Genomic DNA, 27,867 nt, shown 5'->3' with positions numbered 1-27,867 from the left:
TAAAGATCTAAGAATGGATGGCTACATGCAGATAGGGAAGGTGATTTTTCTATTCCAAAACTGTTTCTTAAGAAAGAGAATGATCTTGCTGGTTCTTTTCCCAGTGCTTTTGAAATACCTTTGTCTAAGTCTTGTCTTCACCATTGTGATGTTGAAATTATGTTGCTGGCTATGAACTTTACATTTTTTAATTTATTTTTCTGGAAGGAGTAATACAAACTATATTTTATAGACAGTTTTCAAGTTCTACCATCACCCAAAATACTTATGCACAGATAAAATGTCAGACTAGTTTATTATTATTTCTGTTATTATGAAGCCTGAAAGTATGAAAATCCATCGATCTTGATGTAGTACACAACAGTTTATATTGTGAAGGAAAAGTGAAATATATTGGTATTTTAGAGATGTGGATCAGTGATGGAGATTCTCAGAGGGTGGTTCCACTTTGGTCCCTTGCCATTCCTGCTTTTCTTCTTGAGCAGAGAAAGAAGTTTTCATGTTGTGCCATGTTACATTATCAGTGGGCAGAGATAATCTGCAAAACCAAACCAAACCAAAATCAGAACAAATGTGGAAGGGTGAATAGAGATCTTAATTTACAAAAACCAGCAAGGAAATCTGTCACCAGGAATTAAGGAGTTAGATGTAGATTTCCATTATTTCATTACAGTCTTTTAAACTTTAAATACAGTTTTCCTTTTGACAACTTCAACCATAAAACAAGCACTATTTCTGTGCAAAGGGTTAGCTAAAATAAGAATTATATCTACTGGAGAAAATGCATTGTTTTGCTGAGCTTAATCTGAAATAAATCTTCATGCTATTTGTTGATGTTCTGCATGGAGACCACACTTAAAAGGAAGTTAATCTGTAAAGAAGACCAACTGTAACCACATCAGAGTGAAGTGGGTTTTTTTTGTTGTACTTTATTATTTTTCCATAGGGGACCACAACAGAAAACATGACTGGAAGGAACCACAAAATTGAAGAAAGACACAGCTGACATTCTCACAGTCTTGGCTCTGCAGCTAGTGCAAAAGAAGGGAGACAGAATGCTCAGCTTCCCTGTAATATGCATTTCCATTAACAAAAAATTAAGTTGCAAATGAAAGCTGCTAAGGCTTTCTCCCAGCAAAGCTTTTGTATTATTTCAAACTGTATGAGGCAAAACCCATTCTCTCTGGAAAGTACTGGGATTTCTCTTGACAAATGGGTTTTGGATCCAAGATGAAGTTTCAGGGTTAAAAATAAGAAAGACAGGCAGAAGGCATTGAAAATGCTAGGATAGCAAGTGAATGCTGAAAAGCCTTGGGGTCTCATCACATGCTCATGTGGGATAGTGAAGAAAGCAGACTTGCATCCAGCAGTCTCACATCCCTGAGGCTTAGCTTGCCCACTGTCCTCAGGTGGAAACTTTCTCTCTTGCATGCTGAATATGTAGCTGTCCAAAGTGAAACAACTAAAAGTAAATGGTAAAGGTTTATCCAGACACAATCAATACCCTACACTTGTGCTGAATATGGAAAAAAGAAGAAGTTTCAAGTCTCTGTTCCCAGTCAGTGTTTGGTGCTTTTCCCTTTCGCTTTTCCCTTTCTAACTTCAAGGTGAATTTTATAGACTAGATCAAGGTACCCCAAAATTATGAAAAAGAGAATGGAGATCATTAAGGATTATAATAAAACGTACATATAATCCTGAAGGGTTATAATAAAGTAACTTTTATAGTTCAAGGTTTTTAGGTCTGGTTACTTCAAAGGCATCTCTTATATACCTCCCTACAAATCTCCCATCTGAAGCATAACATCTTTAAGTGAACACTTGAGACTATCTTTTACCATGCTGATACCCATCAAGATGTCAGCTTTCACAGAAAACCAACAGAAAACGCTGTTTTAAATAAAAACACATTCAGACTGATAGCTTAGAATTATCAAAGAGAAAAATCTGCAAGAAAGAGAAGAGAAACAGGAACTGGCTTAACCATGATATCAAAGGCTTTTAAAAAATAATTGCAAACAGATTTGCTATCTATTTTTGTTTTCTTACAAGAGAAGAACAGAGGGACTGGCAACCAAATTCCAAACAAAAGATATATAAATAAAATAGCTTCCTCCCTACAAAAAGAATATTTCAATTATGAATGGTGAATTTTGTAAAAGAAAGATTTTGCTTTGGTTTTCAACAACGTTCTATGTTTCTCTGTTCAAAGTTGTTGGAAATTCACTAAGTACTTCCAATAGCAGAAACGAGAAGAGGCTCAATTTATAGAATCCCAGACTGGTTTGGGAAAGGACCTTAAAATCATCCAGTTCCAACCCCCTGCTACAGACAGGGACACCTTCCACTAGACCAGGTTGCTCCAAGCCCTGTCCAGCCTGGCCTTGAACACTGCCAGGGATGGGGCAGCCACAGCTTCGCTGGCTACCCTGTGCCAGTGCCTCAGCACCCTCACAGGGAAGAGCTTCTTCCTTAGATCTAACCTGAACTTCCCCTGTTTCAGTTTGAACCCATCACCCCTTGTCCTATCACTATAGTCCCTGATGAAGAGTCCCTCTCCAGCATCCTTGTAGCCCCCTTCAGACACTGGAAGCTGCTCTGAGGTCTCCACACAGCTTCTTTTCTCCAGGCTCAACAGCCCCTACTTTTTCAGCCTGTCCTCATACGGGAGGTGCTCCAGCCCCTGATCGTCCTCCTGGCCTCCTCTAGACTTGCTCCAACAGCTCCATGTCCTTCTTAAGTCATCTAAAATAAACAGGTCACAGCTGACCCTTTTAAACTTTGAGTGAATTATTCTTTACATTTGCACTAAGAACATACTCCTCTGCAAACTATTTACACCTTTTATTGTGGTGTGACTGATAGACTTGTCAGGTAGATGCATTCTAGTGTCATCACTCATCACCAAGTGCTGTAAAGGGCAAGTTTTAGCTTTCTTGGATTAGATCTCTTTTTTTAACCTGCTTTTCTCCACCCTCTATCAAGGAGCTAAAGTGATATTTGCTTGCTATTTATTTGTTTAAAGTATGAATAATAAGTCTTACATCACTTTCAGGACTGAGATAATCTCAAAGAAGAAAGACCTCATAGGGAATTAACTGCCTAAATATTTTACAAATCTTGGTCTAAGTCTAAGGGGCCAAATATATTTCTCCCTCCCATCTGAACGTGAAGTGTCATCATTGTGCTCTTAACAGGGAACAGAAAATAGATCCTGGTTTTCCACATTTCATCATGTCAGGCATGATCTTCTGTCCCTGGTGACATCTCCTGGAGCAGCTACAGCTGCAAGTGCTAGTGAAAAAGCTTTTCTTAGAACCATCATTCATAGAGCTGTTCTGCCTCTTAGGCATTTAGTGTGAAGCATTAGATGTTGAAGCTTGCACTTTACTGGAAGTTGGCTGATGTCAGTGGACACAAATGTGTTCATTAAGAGCACTGAGGTTACTCTTGGTATTGTCATTTTGTTCTTCGCAAAATTTGAATTCAAAATACTGAGAAAGACAAATATAAAATTACATCCACTGAGGTTTTGTTTCCTCTAATCATGAATACGACAATTACTGATCTGTAGATACACACGCACAGTGGATATTTAATTCGAAAAGTCCTTAGACTAGCAAGGATTAGTAGTAAAACATCAACAAAAGGTATTTTGAGTCACTTTACCAAGAGCTGTCCAGCATCACAGTACTAACTGTGTACTACATGGAAAGGGCTATCAGCTTTGTTCTGTCCTTGAGCCAGACTGTTCAGCCTAACCTCAATATCTATAGATTTAGATCAACATTTAGAATTTCACAAAAAAAAAATCTCTTTTTCTTACACCCATTCAGGCTGAAAATAAAAGGATCACTAGAAGACCACTACTTGGTTCTTTTCCAGTACTCAATAAAATACAGAAATACGGGACTACAGAAATCTCCCTTGTGCAAAAATATTTCTGAAAGTTCCTCTTCAGTGTCCCATCGTTAGTCTTCTAATCCAACTTTAACTTTAAAATGTATTGACCCAAATGCTAATTTAGGTCATGCTTTTCATTAAGCCATATAAACAGACTTTTTTTTACTAATACCCCTAACAAACATAAGTCAGTCTAACATTCAGCGCTATTTTGCACTCATTGGTAAATGAGAGTAGATAAATTGAGTCAAAATATTGATGGGCACTTAATAGGAGTCCTGGAACAAGCATGGAGGGTGATAAAATGAACACAGTCACTGTCTGCAGAAGTAAGTCAGGAGTTCTCAAACTTTCTAAGCTTCCTCACAGGTTTGCCTGCATGACTCAAAGACAAAAGATTTGTGGTGCCTGCAACTGCCAACACTGTGCGATGTTGTTATGTGTGGTGTTTGAAACATTTTCTTTGCTGAGGAACACCGACTATCCTTTTAATGAGATGACAAGCATTAAAGTGCCTCCAAGTAGAGAAATGAGTTAAGAGTAATAGGAAATCACTGAGCCTGAATTAAACATCTTCAAGTATGATCTGAAAATGGAAGAGCAAAGGTCTCCTTTCTGTCCCTTCTGATTGTTAGACATTTTCCATCTTGAATTCCTTCCAGTGTAGCAAACAGCTTTGATTGAAGCATGCTGGAGTTGTAAAAATACCATAAATATTGTGTATGCAACATACAACAGCTTCCAAATTAGACTGAATGGAAAAATGCATTATTCTGGGGGGGGAAGAGAGGGGGTAGGGAAGCCCACCACTAAGTCTTACAAAACCAAGAAGAAACATAGACAATTACTAGCTTTTAACAGGCAAAATCTCCACTATGAGTACATCTGGCATAGTTCCTGAAGGACATTACTGAAGAATGCATGCCTTGGTATTGAAGCTGTCTTGAAGCTAATGAAGAAAGATCAGCATCTACTCTGCGTGAAAATCAGTCAGCTTACTCAGTTGGCTACTGTGATGTGAGCTTGCCACAAAGAAAACTTTTAAATGGGAGATTATGGAATGGGAACATGTAAGAGACAGGGAGAGACTACCTGACAAAGTTCCAAAAAGTGTGTACAATCATATAGCATAAGGCTGGCTGTTAACCAGCCTTTCTAAAGTAACAATTTTCTTGCTTTTCAGTGTAATCACTATAAAAAACCCCCAACAGAACAAACCACTAGACATTTCCTGGTAAAGTTTTTATTACTGCTGGTGGTATTACTTCTGCCCAACTTTCCATTGCTTGCTTTTAATTCTCATGTTCTGTTACATGCTGATACATGCTAAGAATTGACATCATACCTCCCAACAACTCCTTCCAGTAGTTAACATGGAAAATAGACCTCTCTACACCTTTAATGGAAGCAAACTGCACTTTTAAATTGATGCTACACTGTGCTGCCTGGCAGGCTAGCATCCACTATGGTGTGACATCCACCGGTGGGGTAAGGCTGGGAGCAGCAGGAAATAAAATAATCCATTATAGCAAGAAGCTGTGTATCTTAGGCACCTACAGTAGCAATAATTAAGATGTCTACTGCATCAGGTAGATTTTTATCACAATAATTTCTGGTTGTACACTTTACCGAGAAGTAAAGCATTAGGGACTTGGGAGGGAAGGGGAGAAGCTGTGAACACATTATTTCTGTGCTATCCAAATTACTTCATTGTTGGGTTTGTGATTTTATTTAAGCAAGGAAGGAGGAAATATTCAATAAGCTCTTTCTGATGAAGCATATTCCAAGACTCAACAAGATTTATATTTAATTCAAAAGTCTGGAGTAACAGGTTGATGCCTCATGCCTCTTCCTCTCCTGGTGTTCTGTTTTTGCAAGCTGTGTTTCCCTGCTAGGCTGCATGAAAAAGATACCTAAAACATCTGTATGAAGTTACAGCTACTGAGCAAGAGACCTGAACAAAACCACTGTAAAACAAAAGAGCAAAATTCTGAGAAGATGGAGCATAGAAAGGGAATTGTTGCTAGGTGAACAACACTACTGCAGTCCTACAAGCACTCATTTCACATGGGCCATTCCACATTATCTCAAAGATTGCTAAGGTATCAGCAAAGAGGAACAGCTAAGTTGTTTTCAATGACTTCTCAGAAAAACTAAAATACATTCTTTCTTCCTTGGTTTCTCTTTTATGTCCCCTCAAATATATTCCTTAGCCAAACTAATTTAATTGGGAGATGCTTTTTTTGGCCTCAGCACTAGGCTAAGATTTATTCCTTCTTTTATGCCATTGGAATGGTTTTGTTGACCTCAGTGAATACTGTCTTCATGATTGAAACTGCTAACATGAGTGAGCTAACATAAGATTAATGAATGGATACATCCACAGTCATCAGACTAGCAAGACCTTACACCTTATAGGATGCTCATTTCAGAAGATGAGAATGGTTCTGGCTATGCAAGAAACTCTAATATGAGGATGGTTCAGGCTTCAAGCTAATGCTAATAAAATGTTTCCTAGGCTAGTTGTGTTGTCACTCTGCTCTTTCTCTGCCAAGCCTGTATTTATTGCCCTACAATGAATTCCCTCTCTGGTATTTCTGAGGACATACTTTCAGCTCCTTCACCCATTAAGAACTTTTTCAGTTGTCCTACATTTTTACTAAGGTGCTGGTATAAACTCATCTTTGAAAACAATTTATTATTCCCTTACTTCACAAGAAGAAATAGGCATAGCACAGCCACAGAGAGACTGAAGAAATACTGGAAACAGCTATCAAAAGAAATAACCCCAGAGACCTACCACTATCTTAGAGATGTTACAATCAACCCAGATCACTCTCTCTTCTATAGCAGGAACTACTGTCCTATCTAGGGAACAAGAGTCCCTGTCTGCCAGGCAACCGTTAAGGATTACAAAACTCACCCGGGTCTGATTAAGGGTGTGTCTGCATGATTGGGACACAAGAAGAGAAAACAAAACAAACCTTCAAACCTCCTCTGGGAAGACTGCCAGGAGAGGGAATTCAGTGTATGGCATATTTCCAAGGGAGAAGACTGAAGAACCCTAATTCTAAAAGAGGATGGGAGCAGGGATGGAAGGCTCTGATGAATATGAACAGTTTAGACTGCACAAGAAGGGGAATGTTGGGTTTTACATTTTCTCAATGCTTAAAAAAAGAAGACATTAGAAAGGTGCCATGTCTTTTAAATTTGCCTAAGTAAGTCATTTATTCTGCCCGTAGAAGTAAGAGCTGATGTTAAACCTAGCTGAGAGCTAATGAATCAGCAAACACAAATTTGATACCATCTTAAGATATCTTTTTCTTATAAAAAGAACCACAAGTAAGCTTGTTCAGAAAACACTAGGCTTAGCCACACTAGTATGTCAATTGTCTTGTATTAGTATTGCTGTTGAGTCAGTTCTGTAGTTCTTGGAAAAACAGAGTGAAAAGACAATCTATGGTTATGAAGACAAACTTGCCTACAGCTGTACTGCAAGTTTTGCCTAACAGTAAGGCAATAATTCATTTTCTATTCTCTATGCTTTTAAGTTCCTGAAATTTGTTGGGGTTTGTTTTCATTTTCATTTTGCCTCTGGTCGGTTATTTTACAGTTTTGCATTCATTTTCTTTAAATTATTAGGTTAAAAAAAAAAGTTGGAGCTGTTGTCAGTTGTCATTCCCTGGTTTATTCCAGTCATATTCATGTCAGTTCATACATTAGGAAAATATTCTACTCGGAAGAGCAACTTTCACATGTCTTTGGAAGACACGTCAATTTAACGGTTGATATATTATTTCCTTTGCGTTTCATATTGCTGAGTGAACTTAATACATCTAGAACCTACTAAATCGACCAATAATTACTATGGTGAAAGAATAAGAGCCAGGGCTTTAGAAAACATGGGTCTGCTTTGTAAGCAAATGGTCTAAGTATGAAAAAAACCCATGTGACATCTTTTACTTCTTATGATGGGGGAAAGAGGGAGGGAAAGCTAATTAGCCTAATTGTCTTGACCAAGAACTAGATTCAAGTGTTGCCAAGGTGAGTCTCCCAAGGCTTTATTAAATATACAGGGAAGAACAGAGCGTTCCTAGAATAAGATTTGTTACAGCCAGAATACTGAGTACTCAGTATAAAATGTGGAAGTACCATACAGAACTTATGTCCTAATTTGCTTCTCTCTCAGGTTTATGTTAAATCCTCCCTGTATCTCTTCATTTGCTTAAAACTATGAGCTAGCCATCTACATCCAGTCTTCCAAAGGAGTGGCAGAGTATAACTGAAGATATCCAATTCGCTCTCACTCACACACTCATGCATTCACTCAGTCTCTCTCTTTTCTCCGATTACCACAAAATACAAATTGCATAAACAACCTTGGAAACAGGGACCAGAATCTATTTCCCACATATAAAGACCAAAATCTATTTCCCAGGATATAAAGGAGGCTTGTAAGAAAGGGAAAGACTCATACCAAAGCTTGTAGTGACAGAACACAGCAAGCCAGTTTTAAACTGAGAGTAGTTTTAGATTGGACATAAAGAAGAAATCTTTTATTATAAGTGTGCTGAGGCGCTGGCACAGGGTGCCCAGAGAAGCTGTGGCTGCCCCATCCCTGGCAGTGTTCAAGACCAGGCTGGACAGGGCTTGGAGCAACCTGCTCTAGTGGAAGGCATCCCTGCCCATGGCAGGGAATTGGAACTGGATGAGCTTTAAGGTCTTTTCCAACCCAAACCGTTCTATGGTTCTATACCAGCTGAATGACCTAAGTATGGGTCTCCAAGATGTCATCTTGGACCTGACAACTCTTAGTAGACTAAGAAAATGTAAACTCTTATCTTTATGGTATTACTGTCAAAGGAGTGGAAAATTTAACTGCTGCTTGGGACAGGTGTTCTGGAACAGAATTACCTTCTTTTCCCTATATGTTTACTCTAATCAAACATACGTTATAAAAAACACATGCAGCACCTACCTCCTGCAACTGTGGTTTTAAATCACAGTAAATAACGCTATCGTATTTTGTGCTGATCCCAGAGTTAATATGACTTAAGAGACTGAGAGTACAGTTTCCAGACCTTTACTGAACCTAGGTGGAAAATTCTGTCTTCTCTGAGGTCTTAAACACAATGTGTGTGCTGAGTACTGCCCAGGTGGCAGTCCTGCATACATCCAGACATAGGACTGTAGGCCAACTAGGCACTTCAACAGGAAAAGCTTACGTGTCTATGCACCTCAAAGTGCCTGAGTTCAGCAGGTGGTTTAAATAGAACATAAAACAACTAACATTAAATTATGTCTCAGATCCACATTATGGACAAATTCCTTTACAGACTTGAACCCTGAGAGTCAAACTCTTCTTGCCCAGTTACTATTTTATTTCCATGTCTGAGGTTCATGGATCATGGAACACCTCCTTTTCGTTCTGAGCAGACTGTTCATTTCATTCTGTGTGTTTCTCTTATTTCCTGATTGCACACCTCCTCTCCTCTCTCTAGGAAAAACTAAAAGCTACTGATTTCCTAAGTAGCTCATCTGAAAATCCTGTTAAGCAAAATTCTAACCTCTGAACTGGTTATGAAATGCCAAGAACTCTTCACAAAAATTGTATTAACTAACATCTCATCAGCTGTCAACGTTTTAAACTTGCTGATCAAAACTGTGTCCTGACTGGTGGAATAGAAAAGAAACAGGAAAACCCATACATTTACAGAAACTATTTTGAAGGTCTGTTACTTTATCATATATTGTGCTGAGTTTACAGCAGAAATATAATACTAATAAGGTGTGCAAACAGCATAAGCAGTGTAGATTTAACTTTTCATCATCTTGAAGACCAAAACTTTAATTAAAGCAGAATGCAATTAACAGATTAACACTGTATTCAACAAAAAGTATGCTAACATACCTTAAGTCTGTCCCTCTTACTTAGATCATCTTGTCAACTAGATCCTTCCTTCTCCCCACCCTTAATTCCTCCCCTAAACATCCCATAGTAAGTCTTGTGCAATCCAGCAATGTTCTTCCCCTTCATCCCATAATGTGCCCCACACCTCTAGGCAGTGAACCCCCTAGCCCAGGAGGTGCTTCTGCACTGACTCATCGTGATGGGTGTCACACCTGGACCTGGGACAGCCCTGGGAGGGCCTGCACAAGGTGTCAGTTCCTTCCTCTGAGTTTGAGATTGGGTTTCTACCTGCTTTTGTGCCCCTGTGCTCATCTGGGTGTGTGGTGATGGTCCTGTTATGGGCTGATGGCTCCTGTAATGGGCCTGGCAGCAGCAGGGGCAGGGTATTATTTAGGCGTCCCCCCACGCTTGACACTGTCTGTGCTCCTTTTAGGGTGTGCAGACGAGCTTCTGTCACTTAATATGACATTTGCCTTTTATGATGAGATTCTGCATCTGGACTCATAACCAAAGATAAGTCTGACCTTTAGTTTTGTTGATTCCACAGTTTCCAAGTTAATTGCTTTGAGAATAACGAAGTAAGTCATTTTGCTACCCTCAGTGACTGAAATTCATCCCAATCAAAACCAAGTCTACCAGGGACTCAGAAACCATCCAGTACCACCCTGGAAAAGAATTAGTCACTTCTTAATTTACACATATGAACTGCATTATCATTTTATTCATGCATTTCTCTCCCAGTTCTTTCTGTTATGGAATTATTTCCAGATGTCACAGCCATCAGCATTTGGTTTGAAATACTACCTGCAGAAACATGTGACTTGCAAGCAATAATATTTTATCAGTCTCTCATCACCACTAACCCCGTTCCATTCATTTCTCCCAAACATTCATGTTAATTTTTCTCCTCTCTCAGAGAACATTGTGACAAGCTAAGCTTTGTTGTGATTTTTTTGCCCTTGCCAGAACTCCAGCTTCCACTACAGGGATCCTCCAGCCTTATCCTGCTTCTTCCTTTGGCACAGCCAACTGCAGTTGACTGCACATTATGTCAACAGAGTCTAGGAGTCATTTATCCTGCCCCAAATCATATTCAAGTGTTTCATTTTTTACCAGGTAGCAAAGAAAGCAATCTTCTTTTCAGTCAGCACACAACCAGGAACAATGTAGTTATTTGAAATGAAAATCCCTAGTCCTGGAAACCATAGTTTTCCATTACAAACAAAATCAGCCTCTATTTACAGCTATTGCAGCCCACCTGTTTAGAAGAACTCTGGCAGAGAAATTTAAATGCCACTTTCTCTTCATGATCCTCCTGACCACATGCCAGCCCAGGCATTCTGCAAGTCATTCTTCCCTGCTTTCTTATTTTTTGATGGCTACAGCCTAGAGAGAAACACACAATTTATATTGGGGGAAATCATGATGGGAATTATGCTATGGGTAGGAAGAGAGGAAACAGTTGTCAGATTAGGGGAGAAAAAAAAGGCTGTCAGAGTAAATATTGCCCTATTTTTCTTTTGAAGTGGAAAAGCAGGAGTTTTAATCTCCCTGCCCTATACATATAACTTGTTTCAGCAATTACCTGAAATTCAGGCCTTTTAAAATAAAATCTCTTAGAAACTGTGATACCCAAGAGCAAATTTAAAAAAAAATATACTTCAATCTATGTCCATACTTCAGTTCTTGAAGTACTGTGTTCAGACCATATGAGGCATGGCTGTACATGTCCATTCATACAAAAATTCAACACTAGCAACCTCTACTGGGTTTCCTGGGCGATACAGTTTTCATGTGTAAGCTTGCTAAGGCTAAACGTAAGCCGGGCTCAATACAGGATGGCAAGGCAGCTAGTCCTTATATTATTTCCACCTCACATACTTGCATCTGCAGTTAATAATAGCTTAATTCTTCCTGTGTGTATATGCATGAGTAGGCAAGACTAGCTTCATTTGTTGTATAGACAGGAGGTTGCTGAAAAACAAAAATGCTTGCACAGTAGAAGAGAAGATTTTGTTTCCCCTCCTGAGCCTAAAACTATATTAAATGAACTAACCATTTGTCAGTGTGTAAATCTCAAACCTTCTTTAACCTTTGTTGTTCAGTTGTTGTTATTGTTTCTACCATTGCCCCTAGCCAGTGTTTTAAAAGTTGGTTAATAGGAACCTCTCTTCAGAAAGCCTGTTGAAACAACATGAACAATTAAGTCTTTTTCATGCATTGCAAATCAAACATTGCAAGCGCTGCTGGCCCTCACCATGTGTACGGTAACAATGCCATTTAACAAAGCCAAGAGCTTAGGTAAAGCAGAATGACAGCACCAGACAGAAAACAGCAAGGGATAAGTAAGAGAGATATGTTCCTAAAGGCTGATTAGCCATTAAAACAGCTTGAGAAAATACAGCTAGGAAGACGTGCTGAGCAGTCAGGTTTATGCAGTCAGCTTCTTTTCATCAGCCTTTCCACAGAAGAGAAAAACACAGAAGCTACTGAAGGAGGAGGGGCTGCATTCAGTGTCAGACTAATTAAAAGTCATGAGTGACTGTTGACTAAGGCTTAACCATGGAAGAAGGCACAGGGAACAGACTGAGGCATTGCCTTCAGCAATTAGAAACTGTGGCTTTGGAGCAGCAGGTTCAGTTTAGTTTCATTTCAGGAGGAAAGAGCTATGGAAACATTCTGTGAAGCTTATATATATATATGTTTAACAGTTCTCTATCCTCCATTCAGTAAGGGCCAAGAAGATACTTTAAAGGTGCTTTTGCTTTGTAGAAACTGGCAGAAAACGGAGATCTGGGACTTCTTTTGTAAAAAGAAAAGAAGCTATAAGGAGTCTGTAGCAATTTAAACCCAGAAAATGCCACTGCTTTCAAATAGCTCTAGATGGTTTATAGCTTAAGCTGCTTTTATCTTTGCTTGCTTCTCTCCTTCCACTGTGGCCTATACCCTTAATGTGATCTGTAGCAGGAGCTTGAAAAGTTTGAATGAAAGCTGCAAACCCCTAAACTCTGCTATCATGCATGCATCCTATTTAAGGTCATGATCAAATTTATTTTAAAATACATGGGTATTTTATAGTCAATTTTGTCATTTGCTACTCCAGACAAAGGCCCTGAAACCCTTAAAGTTGAAGTTTATACATACCTGCAAGAAGTTGTGAAAAATGAAAACCACAGGCCAAGGCAGATAAAGTGATGCTGGAATGAACAATGAAAAAGACACTACAAAGGACAGAGTTGAGAAACAAGCTATTTAGCCCTCTGCAGCAAATCACAATGGTGCATCAAAAATTGGACCAAATTATCCTAAACTGAAAGGAAGAGCCTTCTGAAAATGCTAAATTAAATTTCATCTCAGGAGTGAGAACTTTAGTTTTAAATCTCTAATAAGGAATTAAACTTACGGTTCGGTTTCAATTATGTATTAAATTTCTTGATTAGTCAGCCATTAAGGGAATGGTTCCAATCATAAGAAACCAGAAAAAACCTAATAGACACCCAAGGCACTGATAAGCTGCAGTTTACTCTCAGCATGTTGCTGCACATTGCAGTACATGCCATTATCTTGGTAACAAATCCACATGCCTACCTGTGGTCATCTTCCTGCTAGTCTTAGATTAGTTAGTTTTGGTGTTTTCACATCTCAGATTAATGTGTCATGTCCACATGCCTGCAGACTCAGCCATCAGATGTATTTCAGTCTCAGTCCTGCAGAGCTGTAATCAGGGTAACTTTAGTGGTGGCTGCACCAAGGGACATGACAGCATCTGTGTTCACTGCCATGCAGCTCTGGCTTTGGTCTCCCCTTTCGCTTCTGAAATGATGAATTGCCTAAGCCACCATGAGCTTCAGTGCACATATAAAAAAAGAAATCTAAATTTTGGTGTATTTGAGTCAGTGAAAATAATAAACTTCCTGGATATATCACTCATAAGGAAACAGAGAAGCTTTTTCATGGTTTGATTTCTTCAGCTTTCGAAACGTCTTGTTTTAATCAAGCAAACTGCTCTAACCAGGTTTAATTAATACTCTTATGTATGAGACAGGAATTCATATTACTTCTTCATCCTTTAAAAAACATCTGTGATATGAGCAGCAGAGGTACCAAGCAAAGACAAAAAGAGCTTTGTAGTATGAATCCAAGGTAACAAATTGTTGAAGAGCTGATATATGTAATCCTCAAATGGGAACAAAGAAAAAATCTTGGAAGAGGAGCATATAGTAGGAGTTAATCTTGTGAAATTCAAAACTGTTAGTGGTGGTTGATCTGTAATTAGTCTGTCATTATTGGGAAACTGAACATGAAATGAATTATTGCTGTGATTTAGAATAAAACTTACTGCACTTCAATTCAGTGCTGAATTTATTCCAGGAAGAAGTGCATATAAAGCAACTGCCATCTAAAGATCCACAGAAGGGGGTCAACACGTGCAGACAAGAAAACTGGGAAGACACTAAATGCTTTAAGATTTATGGGATGGTGTATATCATAGAGAGGTTATAGCTATCACTACAAGATACATCACCTTTATTGATTTTGAAACGTGGCAGGGAAAACAGACTTTTTAGATTAAAATTCTACAAAATAAAACATAACAAGAGGGGACAAGGGGTGATGGATTTAAACCTCAACAGGGGAAGTTCAGGTTAGGCATAAGGAAGGAGTTCTTTGCTGTGAGGGTGGTGAGGCACTGGCACAGGTTACCCAGAGAAGTTGTAAATGCTCCATCCCTGGCAGTGTTCAGGGCCAGGCTGGAAAGAGCCTTGGGCAACATGGTTTATTATGAAGTGTCCCTCTGTTAGAGTTAATGTCCTGGCTATGGACAAGTACTCTTTGAAAAGTTTATTGTTAACTAGCTATGAAGTTAACATGTACATAATAGAATTTCTAAATCAGAATAAATGCATGTATATGTGTGGGTGTATATATGGACACCCCCCCCCAACCACATGCCCTGGGGTGCACCGGATCCAAATCAAAGTTTTCAGCACTCACTAGTATTCCTAACTGTCATATTAAATTCCTGCATGAAGAGTTAGAAATGGGAGAACAGTCTGAAGATCAGACTGAGGTTCTTGTTCCCGTATAGTCTTCCTCTCTAGCTATACTTTTCTGTTACTCTCTTATCCTCTCCACATTCAGTGTTGAGCATTCTAAGACCAGAATGGGTAGCCCTGTGCACAGTTCTCACTTTTAGCCCAGTTGGCTGCCAAAGAACCACTACGTCTGACTGCAGAAATGACTAAGAGCCCTGTCTCAGCCAGGGCCAGAGCATTCCCTCCAGTACAGAGGAAATTTTGGGAGGATTTATCCAAACTATTCCATTAATGCTCCAAGGATGGGCAAAGTGAGATGTTTTCAAAGTCTATTGCTCAGCCATTGCTAAGTGATTTCCAAGAGATAGATGAAATATCTAAAGACTTACATCTAAACAAATTCACCCTCTAGGTAATTTAATGCAGACATAGTATGTTCTTACACTGTGGTTTTAAACCTGTAGATAGCTTGAGTTAAGGCATTGAATAAAAATAATTTGCAGTGCCCTAGGGCATTACTGCAGCTGAAAGGAAGAAGATTTCCCAGGGAATGGAATTTTGTACTAAACAGTGGAAAAAATAATTTCATTGAGATGCCCTGGCAAGGCCTCAAAGCAATCCTGAATCTGTACCTGGATGTTCTTACCAACTTTGCTGCAAACAGTTGGCTTCAGCCTGAAGTGCTGTAAATCCTTTACCCTTACTACCACTAAAAAAGACTACCATTTCCTAGAGCTGGTCTCCATACAGTCCTAGTTATAAAAACATAACATTTGTATCTATCTAAAGCACAGAAAAGCATCCTGATACAGCTTTTCTATTACAGAAGAAGGTTAACCTTGATGTTTGATTCAGATGGGTGGATGACTGTTTGGTTGGGGCTTTTTTGGTAAAACTATCATTTAAATTCAAGAGACAATTTTTGAAAAAGGAAATATAAAAGCAAAACAGGGAATATCAAATCATTACTTCACAAGCTGGATTTCCTTTATGAGTGATTCACTGAGCAGCCAAAGCCAATATGGCAAAAAGCCATGAGTTCTTCTGGGAAAAAGTATAACTACAAGCCATAACTGGTTTATGAAATTTGCACTGTAACAAAATAGGCATTTTCCCAGCCATTTTCTCATTTATTTAATGAGAAGCATCTAGATAGCACCAAGGATGATGATAATGATGATAGAATAACATTTGTTTAGAGCGACAATAAAACTTTGGACCAAAGTTGATATTAAGAAAAGCAGGTTTCAGAGACAGATGATTCAAATTGTGAGGATTAGGAAACCTCAGAGACATGGTTTTTAAAGGTTTTCTTCGATTCTGCTGTTTCTAAAGTAACACTGCACCTAGTAAAAAGAAGTCTACAAAGAACAACATAGGAAAATCTTCATCGAGTTGGCCATTTGATAGGCGGCTATACAAAGGCCACTATTCAGAGCTCCTGTCTGTGGAACTTCCTTAGCTAAAAGGGTTCTTTCTGAGGTAAAATATTATGAACAATATTTTTGTGTCTGTTACTAAAATTTTTGAACTCACTCAGTTCAGAAAGCACATGAAACTGTACAGAATATGCTGAGCACCTGCCACTGACTTAACAGTTACCATTAGTTCCTCTACCTGCCCAAAACTTCCTCAGAGGTTTTCCAAAGAGGATCCAGCATCAATTGCAACCTCCTTCCACTCCTACCCAGCTATGGTCAAAATTGCACATAGACCTCAGTAGACTACTCTCTGCTACTCTCTGCCTTATACACTTCCTGAGACCCAGGGGTTAGCTTTGCACCATAATCTCCAGTCCTTTTTATCTCTTTCAGTACTTGAATTAAAATAGACAACTTTTGTAGTACTTGCCTACGAAACAGACATTTGGTTTATATCACAGGATACTGCTGACAAAGGATGAGCATATGTCTTGGTACTGAAGAACTACAATCTAGTAGACATGCTAAGAGACAAATACTTCCTATATAAAAACTCAAAATTGAATCACATACGTACATATATATACATGATCACATATACGCAAATTCATTGCTAATGCACAAAAAAACCTTGGCTGCTCATTTATGCTGTCAGTTCTCTACAAAGATACTCTATTAAAATGCTTCCATTCATGCAGCTCTTGCATTACACCTTTATCTCTACTAGCAACGATTATTACAGCTGCTAAACAGATGTCAAAACATTAGTACTGCTTAAGCCAAGAGAATTCTTACTTTTTAAGACCACTGATTACTATCTGTACTAACTGCTACCCCCAGCTCAATGGAAAGGTTTGAAAAAATACAGTTAGGTACAAAAACTGTCTAAGAGTGTGAACCAAAGGCCAGGCAACATTCTGGAAAGGTGAGTGCCTGTGCAGTATGAATGTGTTTACAGAAGTTAAATTCTCATTTTTTGGCCTGTCCTTCATGTCATGCAAATGCTGTGGTTTGCATTTATCTGTGTAGAGTGCTTGCTGTGATTTATAAGAATTTCACTATTTAGGACAAGCTAAATAAGATGCAAAATCCATTTGATTCTGTCTGACTTGTTCTGATCAATATTTGGATGCAGAAGTTCTCAAGCAATGACTATGTCACACGTGTTGAGGTCTCGTGGATCCGGAATGAACTGTACTGAAAGACTAGTTGTAAAGCATGAATGTGGTGGACTTAGTTGTGATAAAATAAGGGTGGCTGCACAAGTAGGTGTATGTGTCCGTGAAAACATGTTTGTGTGAGAGGAAGAAAATCTGGCTGGATTGGTTATATTTTTTTCTGTGTTGACTGTTCACATGGCTGACTCCACACATAGATTAATCCCTTTCATCATAGTTTTTCTATAGTAAAACATGTTGTACCAGTAAATACAAGAGTCCTATCATCCACAAAGGCTTTTGACTTCTCTAACTTCTAAATTTATTTTATGGGGGCATATAACTCTTTTAACACTTTTAAAGAAAATATTTGAAAGAAGCTCTTGGGAAAAATAAATAGCTATAATGTGCTTATCACATGGTTCAAGACTAAAGAGTTAGACAGAAAAAAGAGGGGAACTAATAATATTGTACCCCCTGTAGTGCTTATAGCACATTCAACTTGAGATTCTCTTTCAAAGGCCTACTGTTGGAAATTCAGTCCTATTTTCATTGAAGTCCTTGACTAATCTTTAATTGACTTCAGATGCAAACAAGGCTGAGCCTACAGTAAAAACATTAATTGAAGAGGAAATCAAGTGATATGAAAAATCTGTTTCCACGGAGCATCTCCCACCAAAGAAGGCCTTTCCTCTTAGCGGATACAGGCGTTGTTTTTAAAAGAGACATATGGTCGTATCAAACAAACATTCTAAATATAGTCTTAAAGGGCAAAAGAAACAGGAATGTATGACCATTACGTACTTGCGATATTTTGTTTTGTTGTAGTCTTTTCCTCTTTGTGGAGGAGATTCTAAGAAAAAGAGCAATGTTTCCTGTAATTTCTTTGCAAGTGGTATGTGCTGTCTTCAGTTGCACATAACTTTGCCATCTGCAGCTGCAGTGCTGAGGAAAAGGCAAGTTACCCAGGCAAACACACATAGCCTTGGAAGCAACATCTCCTTAGAACAGCTGCTTTATAAACAACCAAGCTAACTTCAGAAATGTAGTTGCTCACTTTCAGAAAAGATACACCTCATCATAGTGCAGCCTTTGCTGCTTCATAAAGACTTCAGTGCTACATGCCATAGTACTCCTAGCCCTGTGTATTCTGTAAATCATCAGCCTCCTGACATGAGCTTTGCTCTTCTCCATTCCTGTAAAGAAGGCCTCATGTGACTTACACATTTATAATTGGTGGAAATGTAAATAGTCTGGAAGGGTTTAATTACACACTAGCCTCAGTCATGTCATCTGGATATGAATTTTCTCTTTACTCAAAGAACGGGATAAAGTGGATCCAAGGCTTTGGTTTTGGCTTGTGCTGAAGTTAATGACAGCATTCAGATCAAGGGCAAGTTTCCTCATAGCTCAGGTGCGATAACATTCAGGAGTTTGGTTTATTTAGGAACTGCAAAGTAGGACGGACCAGAACGTAAGAGCTACAGCCTGTCAAGTCCCAGTTCCTAACCCAAGTCTGCCCTAGCAAACAATTTACAAATTATCAGAGATTACATTTGAGAGAGCCTACGAGCGGCAAAGCAAGCTTGATGCTTCCCTGTTCCAGGTGGGCTGTGTAGCAGCCAGGCCACTATGGGAAACTCCAGAGTTTTGGACTGAAACATGCTACTTCATTTGCATCAAGTCTGGCCATGGGTGTAAGGATGGACGACCACCACACCGAGACTCTCTAAGCAGACTGACAAAGCAGTGAGGTCTGAATGTGTGTAAGTATGAGGTAGACACAGTGTTGGTCAGTGGTCAGCAACATTTCTAGCCCAGTCTTGCGTGCCTGAGGAGCTCTGAGGTAAGCACCAGTTGTATGAACATCAGAACAAACAAACGCTGACTTTCAGTAAAGCTGGGGAATGACTTTTTAACAGCACTGTACTGTGACACACCCCTCATTAGACATCAAAGAAGCCATGTGGGGAAGAAACGTCGCAAAGTCCCACCCGCATGAAAAGCTGTTCCATGTGAATTCTCCCATGTCTAATAAGGGGAGAGCTTCTAATGGAGCCTTTCCTTCAGAAGAGGAATTGCCTCCTACTTTCACAAACATCCTGAATTTGTTCGTGCAGGGAGGAGAGTGCAGGAAGAAAAGACTAGGAAAGAACAGATCCTGTAAACTTTGTTTCCAAAGGAAGACAAACAAAAACCTGAGGCCCTGATGGACGTGAGACTCCTCCAGAGTTAGGTGGTACCAGAGCAGGCCGATGCCATGAAACTTCGCTCTAGATACAGTTTCAAGTACAGAAGAAACTTTCCTCAGAATTTCAGCAGTGAAGAATGATGTTGCAGCTAATACAAGTGATGCTGCTACAGCATCTGTTTCCTAACAGATCTGAGGATCCCTTGATTATTACTAAAAATTAATAATTTTGTTGTATTATAAACAGAAATACAACAAAAATCACCATAGAAAAGTAGAGCTGTCAAGAAGCTTCCATTTAAACTCCCTGAAGCAAAACACACTGGAACCCACTAGGTGCTGCCAAAAACCTCATTACAAAAAAGAACAAAATGGACACTGGATTTCATCTCCGTATTTTTGACAAGAATGACACAAATTATTTCCGTTTTCTCTAGGATCTCTATAATAAAATGACATGCTGCTTGTGTTCAAAGCAGTTCCACAACACTGACTTCATGTACATAGCTACGTTCTCATTGTATACCCACCAGAGTTAGGCGATTATAAGGCCTGGGATCGTCTTCCCAGCTGAGTCAACAGAAATTTTCCTAACCCTCAAAATAAAAGCAGTACCATTTGATCTCCCCCTTTGCAAGTGATACAGCAGAGGCTCCATGTATCTATTCAGCGTTACTACCTAACAAACTGCAGCTCTTATCTGAAAAAGATTAGTTACGGTAGCAAATTTAACACACATACAATTTCCTCAGATGATAATTCTTTGCAGATACCCAGTTGTGTCAGATTTGATACATGTGCCACTCCTTTCAAGTACAAAACCTAAACCATTGACCAGATTAATTCATTTTTATCCCAAATGACTATGTGAATTCCCTCAGACCAAATCCCAACTGTGACCTAGACAAAGGCATTCTTAAAATACTAAACAGCATCACATACACTCTTCTAAACCAAGATTACTTTATTACATTTATAGGTTAATGTGCTATCTGCTCATGTAGATGAATTAATAAAAGAAACCTTGTTCTCTTTAAAAATAAACCCTTTCTTGGCTTGCTCTTTCAGTCAGGGTTCTCTCGTCATTTTGCACCTGTGGTATATTGTATCTTTCACTTGCTAGGAAATTGTTACTGTTATATCAATACACTGGGACTAAGAAGACCTATATTCCAACACAGATCTGTCATAGGCTTCCTATGTGATGTTGAGCTTTAAGCTAACATTTCTTAAAATTGTATCTATTGCCTATCTTGGATGTCAACCACTAGAGCCCAACATAGTCCAAATACGTTGTAGCTACCACTGCACAGCAGAACATCGTAGTTCAATCAATGAGCAGAATGGCTGGGATCTTCTTTCAACAGTTTGTCTTCTTTGATACAATTGGTTTTCACCAGATCTGAGAGAAGCAACAAACTGAATGAGAGACAGACTCACTTGGGCTTTAATGAAAAGATGATTATCAAAAAGTCTAAGCTGGACATAGTTGATCCCACGCTGAGGCTCAGGAAATCTCCATCTTAGCTCACATGTTGTATTTTAGTATTGTTATACTGTGATATATTTTATAACTCTCTAATTCAGTAAACTATATCAGAGAAGTAAAGAGGCTAAGCAATAAACTGTAGTCTTGACCACAAATTGCAACCCTGAGCCCCCAGTTTTAATTTGATTTCCTTGTACTCTTTCCCTTTCTCCATTGCACAAGTGAAGCTGTCTTTTGCTGCGGAACTGCACGAAACAAAAACCTAATGAGAGCATGTAGAGCTGCTTAGTTTGGCCTCTGCTGATAATGGAAAGCACAAGCTGCTTGATTCTATCCACAGGCATAGGTATACCACTTCCATCCATCTGGTAAAGCATTTGATAGGATCTGCATGTCTGCAATAAATTGGCTCTAGGGACAGCAGTTGATCAGATAGTTGCTCCGTGGGAAATAAACAGGGCTCCCATGACACAGTAGAAACGTCAAGAGGCTATTTTACAGTATCTGAATGTGGGGGAAGAAACCAAACAAAACATTTCTTCCTGCATGCACAGCACAAAAGTTTGGTGAAAACTGAAACAGTCTATTCCCCCACAACTTTCACAATCATCTCATGAAATTTCACAATTCAGTAACAGTAAACTGTCTGTTCTGCCTACAAATTACAATCAAATACTGTCCCATGTACCCAGCTGAATATACTGTCTTGAACTGAACAGACCCACACTTCCCATTCAGCACTATTTAACATGTGAAGGTATATCCATGCTATCTGATCACAGTGACAAAAAATCAGTTTCTCGCATCCCAAACCATAATCCTAGACCTGAAGTAAAACCACTCTGGACAACTAAATAAAGCCAAAAGTAGCTCTGTAATTCAAATTTACAAAGCAGAAAAAAGCAACTTTTTACTTGTAAACTTAAGTTGTATGTTGATCTAAGCAGCTCTCTATTGCCAGCCAACGACACTCACAACTAGTGTCATTAAATGTCTTCCTGCCTGACAAAGGAAAGCCCTAATTCTCTTAATACTTTGTTCTTGAATCCTGTGTTCAGCTCTGGGCCCCTCACTACAAGAGAGACGTTGAGGTGCTGGAGGGGGGCCAGAGAAGGGCAACAGAGCTGGTGCAGGGCCTGGAGCACAAGTGTGATGGGGAACGGCTGAGGGACCTGGGGGGTTCAGTCTGGAGAAGAGAAGGCTCGGGGGACCTGATCACTCCCTACAACTGCCTGAGAGGAGGTTGTAGTGAGGTGGGGTCGGTCTCTGCTCCCAAGGAACAAGGGACAGGACAAGAGGAAACGGCCTCAAGCTGCACTAGGGGAGGTTTAGATGGAGATGAGGAACAATTCCTCCCCCAAAGGGTGCTCAGGCATTGGAACAGGCTGCCCAGGGCAGGGCTGGACTCACCATCCCTGGAGGTATTTAAAAGACCTGTATATGAGACACCTAGGGACATGGTTTAGTGACTTGGCAGTGTTACATTAATGGTTGGACTTGATGATCTTAAAGGTCTTTTCCAACCTAAATGATACTATGATTTTATAAACCAGTGTAATTCCAACTAGGCACCTCAGGACCTTGTGGCTGTGTCTAGCAGTTCAAAAACCGAGTGGTGCCATAGTTCTACGAATAGTTTTGGACCAAAGAGCCTCGATGCTCTTTAAAGGACCATAAACTCATCCATGGCATATTTTTATTTCCTGGTATCAATTTCCCAAGACACTAAAAATGATAAAAACCCAAGCAAACACCACCTCTCTGTGAGACTTAAACCATAAGAGATGAAGTCTTATAAAAGAAATGGCTGTAGAGATCAGTGTAACACTTAAGCAGTTAGTTCATATGCAGACAGTCTGCTCTAGAAATTCTATTTATGGGACCAGTCCTGGCTTCACTGAGTTGTCTGAAGTGGTTTTACCTCAGACCAAGGATGATAGATTGGGATGTGAAAAACGAAATTTCTAAGAGAGGTTCGCTTCCTGGCTTACTTCATCAACTATTATGAGTAAACATAAACAAGGGCTGGGATGTTTCAACTTCCAAAGCGCAGCCAAGCCAAGAACTGTATTACCTATTCAACACAGTTGAACAAACAAAATAATTTTCATCTCCCTGCAATAGAAAAAATGTATTCAGTTGTTCCCAAAAGACAAGATACTCATGTTAGTCTCATTCCTGTTTGATACAGTATCACTAGGTCATCATGCTCACCTCACTTTTCTCTCTCGGCATTATCTACTCTTATCCCTTACTTTTTTTACAGAACAGTTCATGAAGCAGTTAAACGCTGTCCTATTGCTTTTCACAATACAACACTGGATTAAAATGGCATACAGGCAAGGCATGGATAGCAACTGCTGTCCTTGCCCACGCTGATTCACTGTGCTGGTCACTACATTGCCACAGATGAAAAGCCCTTCCCATGCAGCGACTGTATGGGAGACCCTAAGAAAGAGATTGAGAATAGGTGTTGCACCATACATCTCTATAGCAACACTCTGTGGCAGGATGCAAAGACACCCTTGATGCCTATGGTGTGAAGAGAAATGAAGCTATCACAGGTTCTACAAAAGCTGAACAGAGCATAACAAGTAATTTGTTTATGGTACTTTTCTTCTTTCTCTGTGGGTTTTGCAGCTTAACCTCTATGCAGACCTCAGAGTAGCTCTTAGAGCAGTTGTTTAGTGCCAGTAAGTTCTCCACAATTTGTCAGAAATATTTCACTCTCCCTGTCTTGAAACACTGTCATTTGAATATGCCAAGCAAGAAGTAAACTTGTCTGAACACACTTCACAAGCCCCTCATACTGTCTGTTGTTAACTAAGGACCAGGCTCTAAGGATTCAGTGGGTAATATTTACTGATTAGTATTTAAGACAACAAGAACAAAAATAATTTGTGAACTATTCGTTCTGAATAACCATGATCCACCGGTCCTATGAGAACAGCTCCGTTCCATACCTCCCTTGATTCCCAAATCTGTAATTCCCAACACTGTACTTGCATGTCAGCAGGTAACCTAAGCTTTCAAATTATTTGGGTTATTTTTATCTAATACATATCAAAATGTTAAGTTGCATTCCTGCATGATTACCATGTTAGGAATACGTTGCAACAATTTACTGTTCTGTCAAGGAACAGCCAAGCAGCACCGGGACTGAACGATAGAGTGTCCTACTGTAGATCTCAGAGTCCTTGAGTCCCTGTGCCTTTACTGGTGGTATTTCCAGGTGTCATTCCAGACTCTTCAAGGAACATTTCTTTGGGATGTGTGGTGGCCTGGTGGTCTGTTCTGTGGATCACTCCAATGAATTTATGTTTCACTAACATTGAACTACATAGGAGAAATCAAGTCACTTATTTTGTTTTAAAATTATCTACATTCAGAATATAAGACACAGCTTATCTTTTTCATTTACAGTTTCAGACATAAAAAGAAAAACCCTCAAATGAAATCAGTTTCATTAAGTCTTGTGTTGCAAAGCAAACAATAGGTTCTGCCTTAGAGAAAACACCCAGAAAGCAGGGTGTATTCTTTATGCCTATCAGATGGCATTAGAACTGTGTCATATAAAGAGATGTCAAAACAGAATACATAACAGTGTAGATGCATTTGAAATCTACACCCAAATCTCTCTTCAGTTAGTAATCTGAACGTAAGGCTCAGCTGGAAATGGTGCTGCCACTGCCCCTCTCAAAACTGCTCAAAGGTGGATAAAGAAAAGATTCATTCCTCTCTTTCCAAGACAGCAGCAGCAGCTGAGGAATGGCTTCAGGCCACTCAACCTCACTTGCATCCCAGTTAACAGCTGTGCAAACCACAGAAACTCTACTTCCCAGAGGTTTATGACTTTTTTTTTCTCTTTTGATGTGTTGTTTATATAAACTCAAATGACTTCTGCTTTGAACCAATCTCTGTACTCGAGAATCTTCTGCTCATTGTACCTGTATGTTTTGAACAATGAATGAACAATACACTTTGTACAAATTTCATCTCCAAAGAAATAAAAAGGATTATCCCTAAGAAACTATTTTAAGAGATAATATAGTTGATTGTTTTGTAATTCGGAATGCATTAGAATTCACCAGAAACAACCATGCTATTGCTCAGTGCTGATGTGCATGGCTTAGAAGCACAAGACTACTCCCTGCAAAACCAGACTGATTTCTTGAACCAAAGTCCTAAAGACAGGCAATTTTAGAAATAACTACAGCCAATCACTACACATTTGACTTAGAAACAACCTTAGGCATGATGGTATTACTTTCTGAGATCTGAATACTTAGCAAATAATGAAGAAACAATAAAGTCTCTTCAGGTTTCGCATACATCACCAGAGTTTATACTGTATTTTTTGAGTTAGAAAGGCATAAACCAGTGAACTAATAAAGACTTACCTGCTGAAAGAATTCACATGCTTTAGCAATGTTTTCTGCATAAGCTCACAAAATGAACTGAAACAGCACTCTTCCAATTTAATCTTCAGTGCATTAATCAGGAACAAGAACCATATTTTCATGCATGCTTATGCAGCATCTAGCACAGTTAACTACAGTTCAGTCCAAGTTACTAATATGCAGACAGACCTCTAAGTAAGAGTGAGTGCAGTTCCAACTTCCACAGTCAAGGATCTTGCATTTGAACATCCTCAGAGATAAAAATGAGTACACCTTTCAAACCCATTTGAACTGGCTGGCTGTTACTGCACTCTGTTCCGAATACCACAGTAAGTTCTTAGTTCAGGGTCTGGTCCAGAAAACCTACTGACCCTCTGCTTTTACCTCTGAAGTAATACTTATGCTAAAGCTCTCTCTGCTATTTGGCAGCCGAAACAGAAAACCGCCATTGGATGCTATTCCTCCTTGGAGACCAGGCTGCTCCAGGCCACTAGCTCAGGATGTCAGGGAGGTAGTTGCTTTGCAACTCTGTCTGTGGAGCCTTGTTCACAGTTGAAATCAGCTGCACATGAAAGACGGCCAGTGCAACTCTTGTCCAGCCCTATGCTCCCAACTAGGGGTGTTGTGGTTTGAACAGAAGATAAATTCCCAATCAAGTCTGGACTCTGATCCAGGCTTAAATTATAAACCACAATGTTCTTCTCAGCCTTCTTGCTTTACAGTTTATTGCCAGCAGGTGGTGGACATTAACAGAGTGATTTAAATCATAATAAATGGAAAAAGGAAGGAGACCACAGATGACTAGATATGAAGGCAAAAGGACATACAGGATAAAATTAAGAGCACTTAGCTCACATGAGAATAAATGCAGAAGAGTCAGTGAACACTGAGTGAACATGTAAAATTAAGGCATTCAAAGAAACATGATTCTGGGCAGACAAGCTGGGAACAAAATGAAGATTGCAAATGACAAGTAGATACATGGCGCACAGTGACGCAAGAAGGGAGGCTCTGCATGCCATGCTGACTGTCAGAAGCACGGAAAAAGATGGAAGAGAAAAAAAAAGAGACAACTAAGCAGTTATGCCAAGGATGAAGACATATAATGTAACATGCTGAAAAGCTCAGGCGACGTGCACTGAACCGGGACAATAGAAGCCTGGTGATCTACTTTGTTTCAGACAAACAGCTTTTCAGAGTAAAAGAAGTAGAACTGAATATGCTTTTTGCATGCTTTTTTTTTTCCAAAATTGGAAATTTAACTATTGCCAAACATACAGCAAAGCCCATTTGTACTGGTTTTTATCTACTTATTTACAGAACCTTCAATTTTCATAAAAGTAATTCTAACAATGCAAAGACTTGGGGATTTAAGACAGGTGATATAAAAACCTCGTGTTATTGGCTGTACATATAAAGATGCTGTCTTTTTCTCTATCCTACCAAGGAAAAATAATAACATTAAAAGGTATTATAATAAACCACCCTAAAGTATCTCTATGCACCACAAGCACCTGTAATCCTACCTGTATTCCTTATGGTCTTGCATATCTAGACTTCAAACTTCTTTGCAAAGCAATAAATTCACTCTTAACCTTTCTAACCCATGATCAACATAAATGCCAAGGAGCATCTTATTTTTCACCTATTTCCATCATGGAAAAAAAAAGGTGGTTCGTGTTAAAAAATCCAGAGATCATCTCCGTCACTATGTCTATCATCTGTCACATTCAGAATACAAAATAGAAAAATAAATACTACCTGGATTTTCTATCAGAAAAGCATTATAAAATAAATAAAGAAAAATGCAAATTTCACTTTATTTAACTTTTCAGTTATTTTAACTTTTCAGGAATTTTGTTTTTGAAGGAACTTAGTCAAAGAGGAATTTTCAGTCTATAAATTAGATGTGTTAAATATGACTGCAAGTAAGAAGTCAGAATGAATACTATAGTAGCATTGTGACAGGAAGTAGTTTGTTGACCAATACTAGACTGCAGGAAGGCAAAAGTACACTTCTTTGTTTAACATTATACTTAAATAAATGTCTCTGAAGTGAAAACACTACATGAACAAAATGTTAGCCCAGTTGTCCAGCATCTAATTACATTGTCAGTGCCCCCATTACAGCACTTATACCAGGTTTATAATTCTGGCCTTCACAATGATTTTTCTTTCCTCCAGTTTCAAGTCTATGAGCACACCATAGTGCTTTGTTGTATTTGCTTACACCACTGAAACCAGAGTGTCACCTCTGGAGTCAAGGCCTTGCCTTGCTGCTGAGCAGCGCTGCTCTCTGCTGAATGCTGCTTGCACACACTGTAGTTCTTGTGTTTTGGCATCAGGCTGGAATTACTAA

The 27,867-nt window shown here is 39.2% G+C and overlaps 1 long non-coding RNA gene across 1 annotated transcript; it reads right to left on the bottom strand.

Moving 5' to 3' along the window:
* Positions 1–276: 276 nt before the first annotated feature.
* LOC134167074 (uncharacterized) lies at positions 277–25,992 on the bottom strand. The gene is made up of 2 exons (XR_009966062.1): positions 25,509–25,992; positions 277–538 (listed from the first exon to the last, which is right to left on the bottom strand). It is a non-coding gene; the product is annotated as an uncharacterized LOC134167074 (long non-coding RNA).
* Positions 25,993–27,867: the final 1,875 nt, after the last annotated feature.

The sequence above is a fragment of the Pezoporus occidentalis genome, unplaced genomic scaffold, assembly GCF_034315485.1.
Source record: "Pezoporus occidentalis ecotype Australia unplaced genomic scaffold, CSIRO_AGI_Poc_V1 ctg28, whole genome shotgun sequence".
NCBI lineage: Eukaryota > Metazoa > Chordata > Aves > Psittaciformes > Psittacidae > Pezoporus > Pezoporus occidentalis.
This window is presented reverse-complemented; position numbering and strand designations above follow the sequence as displayed.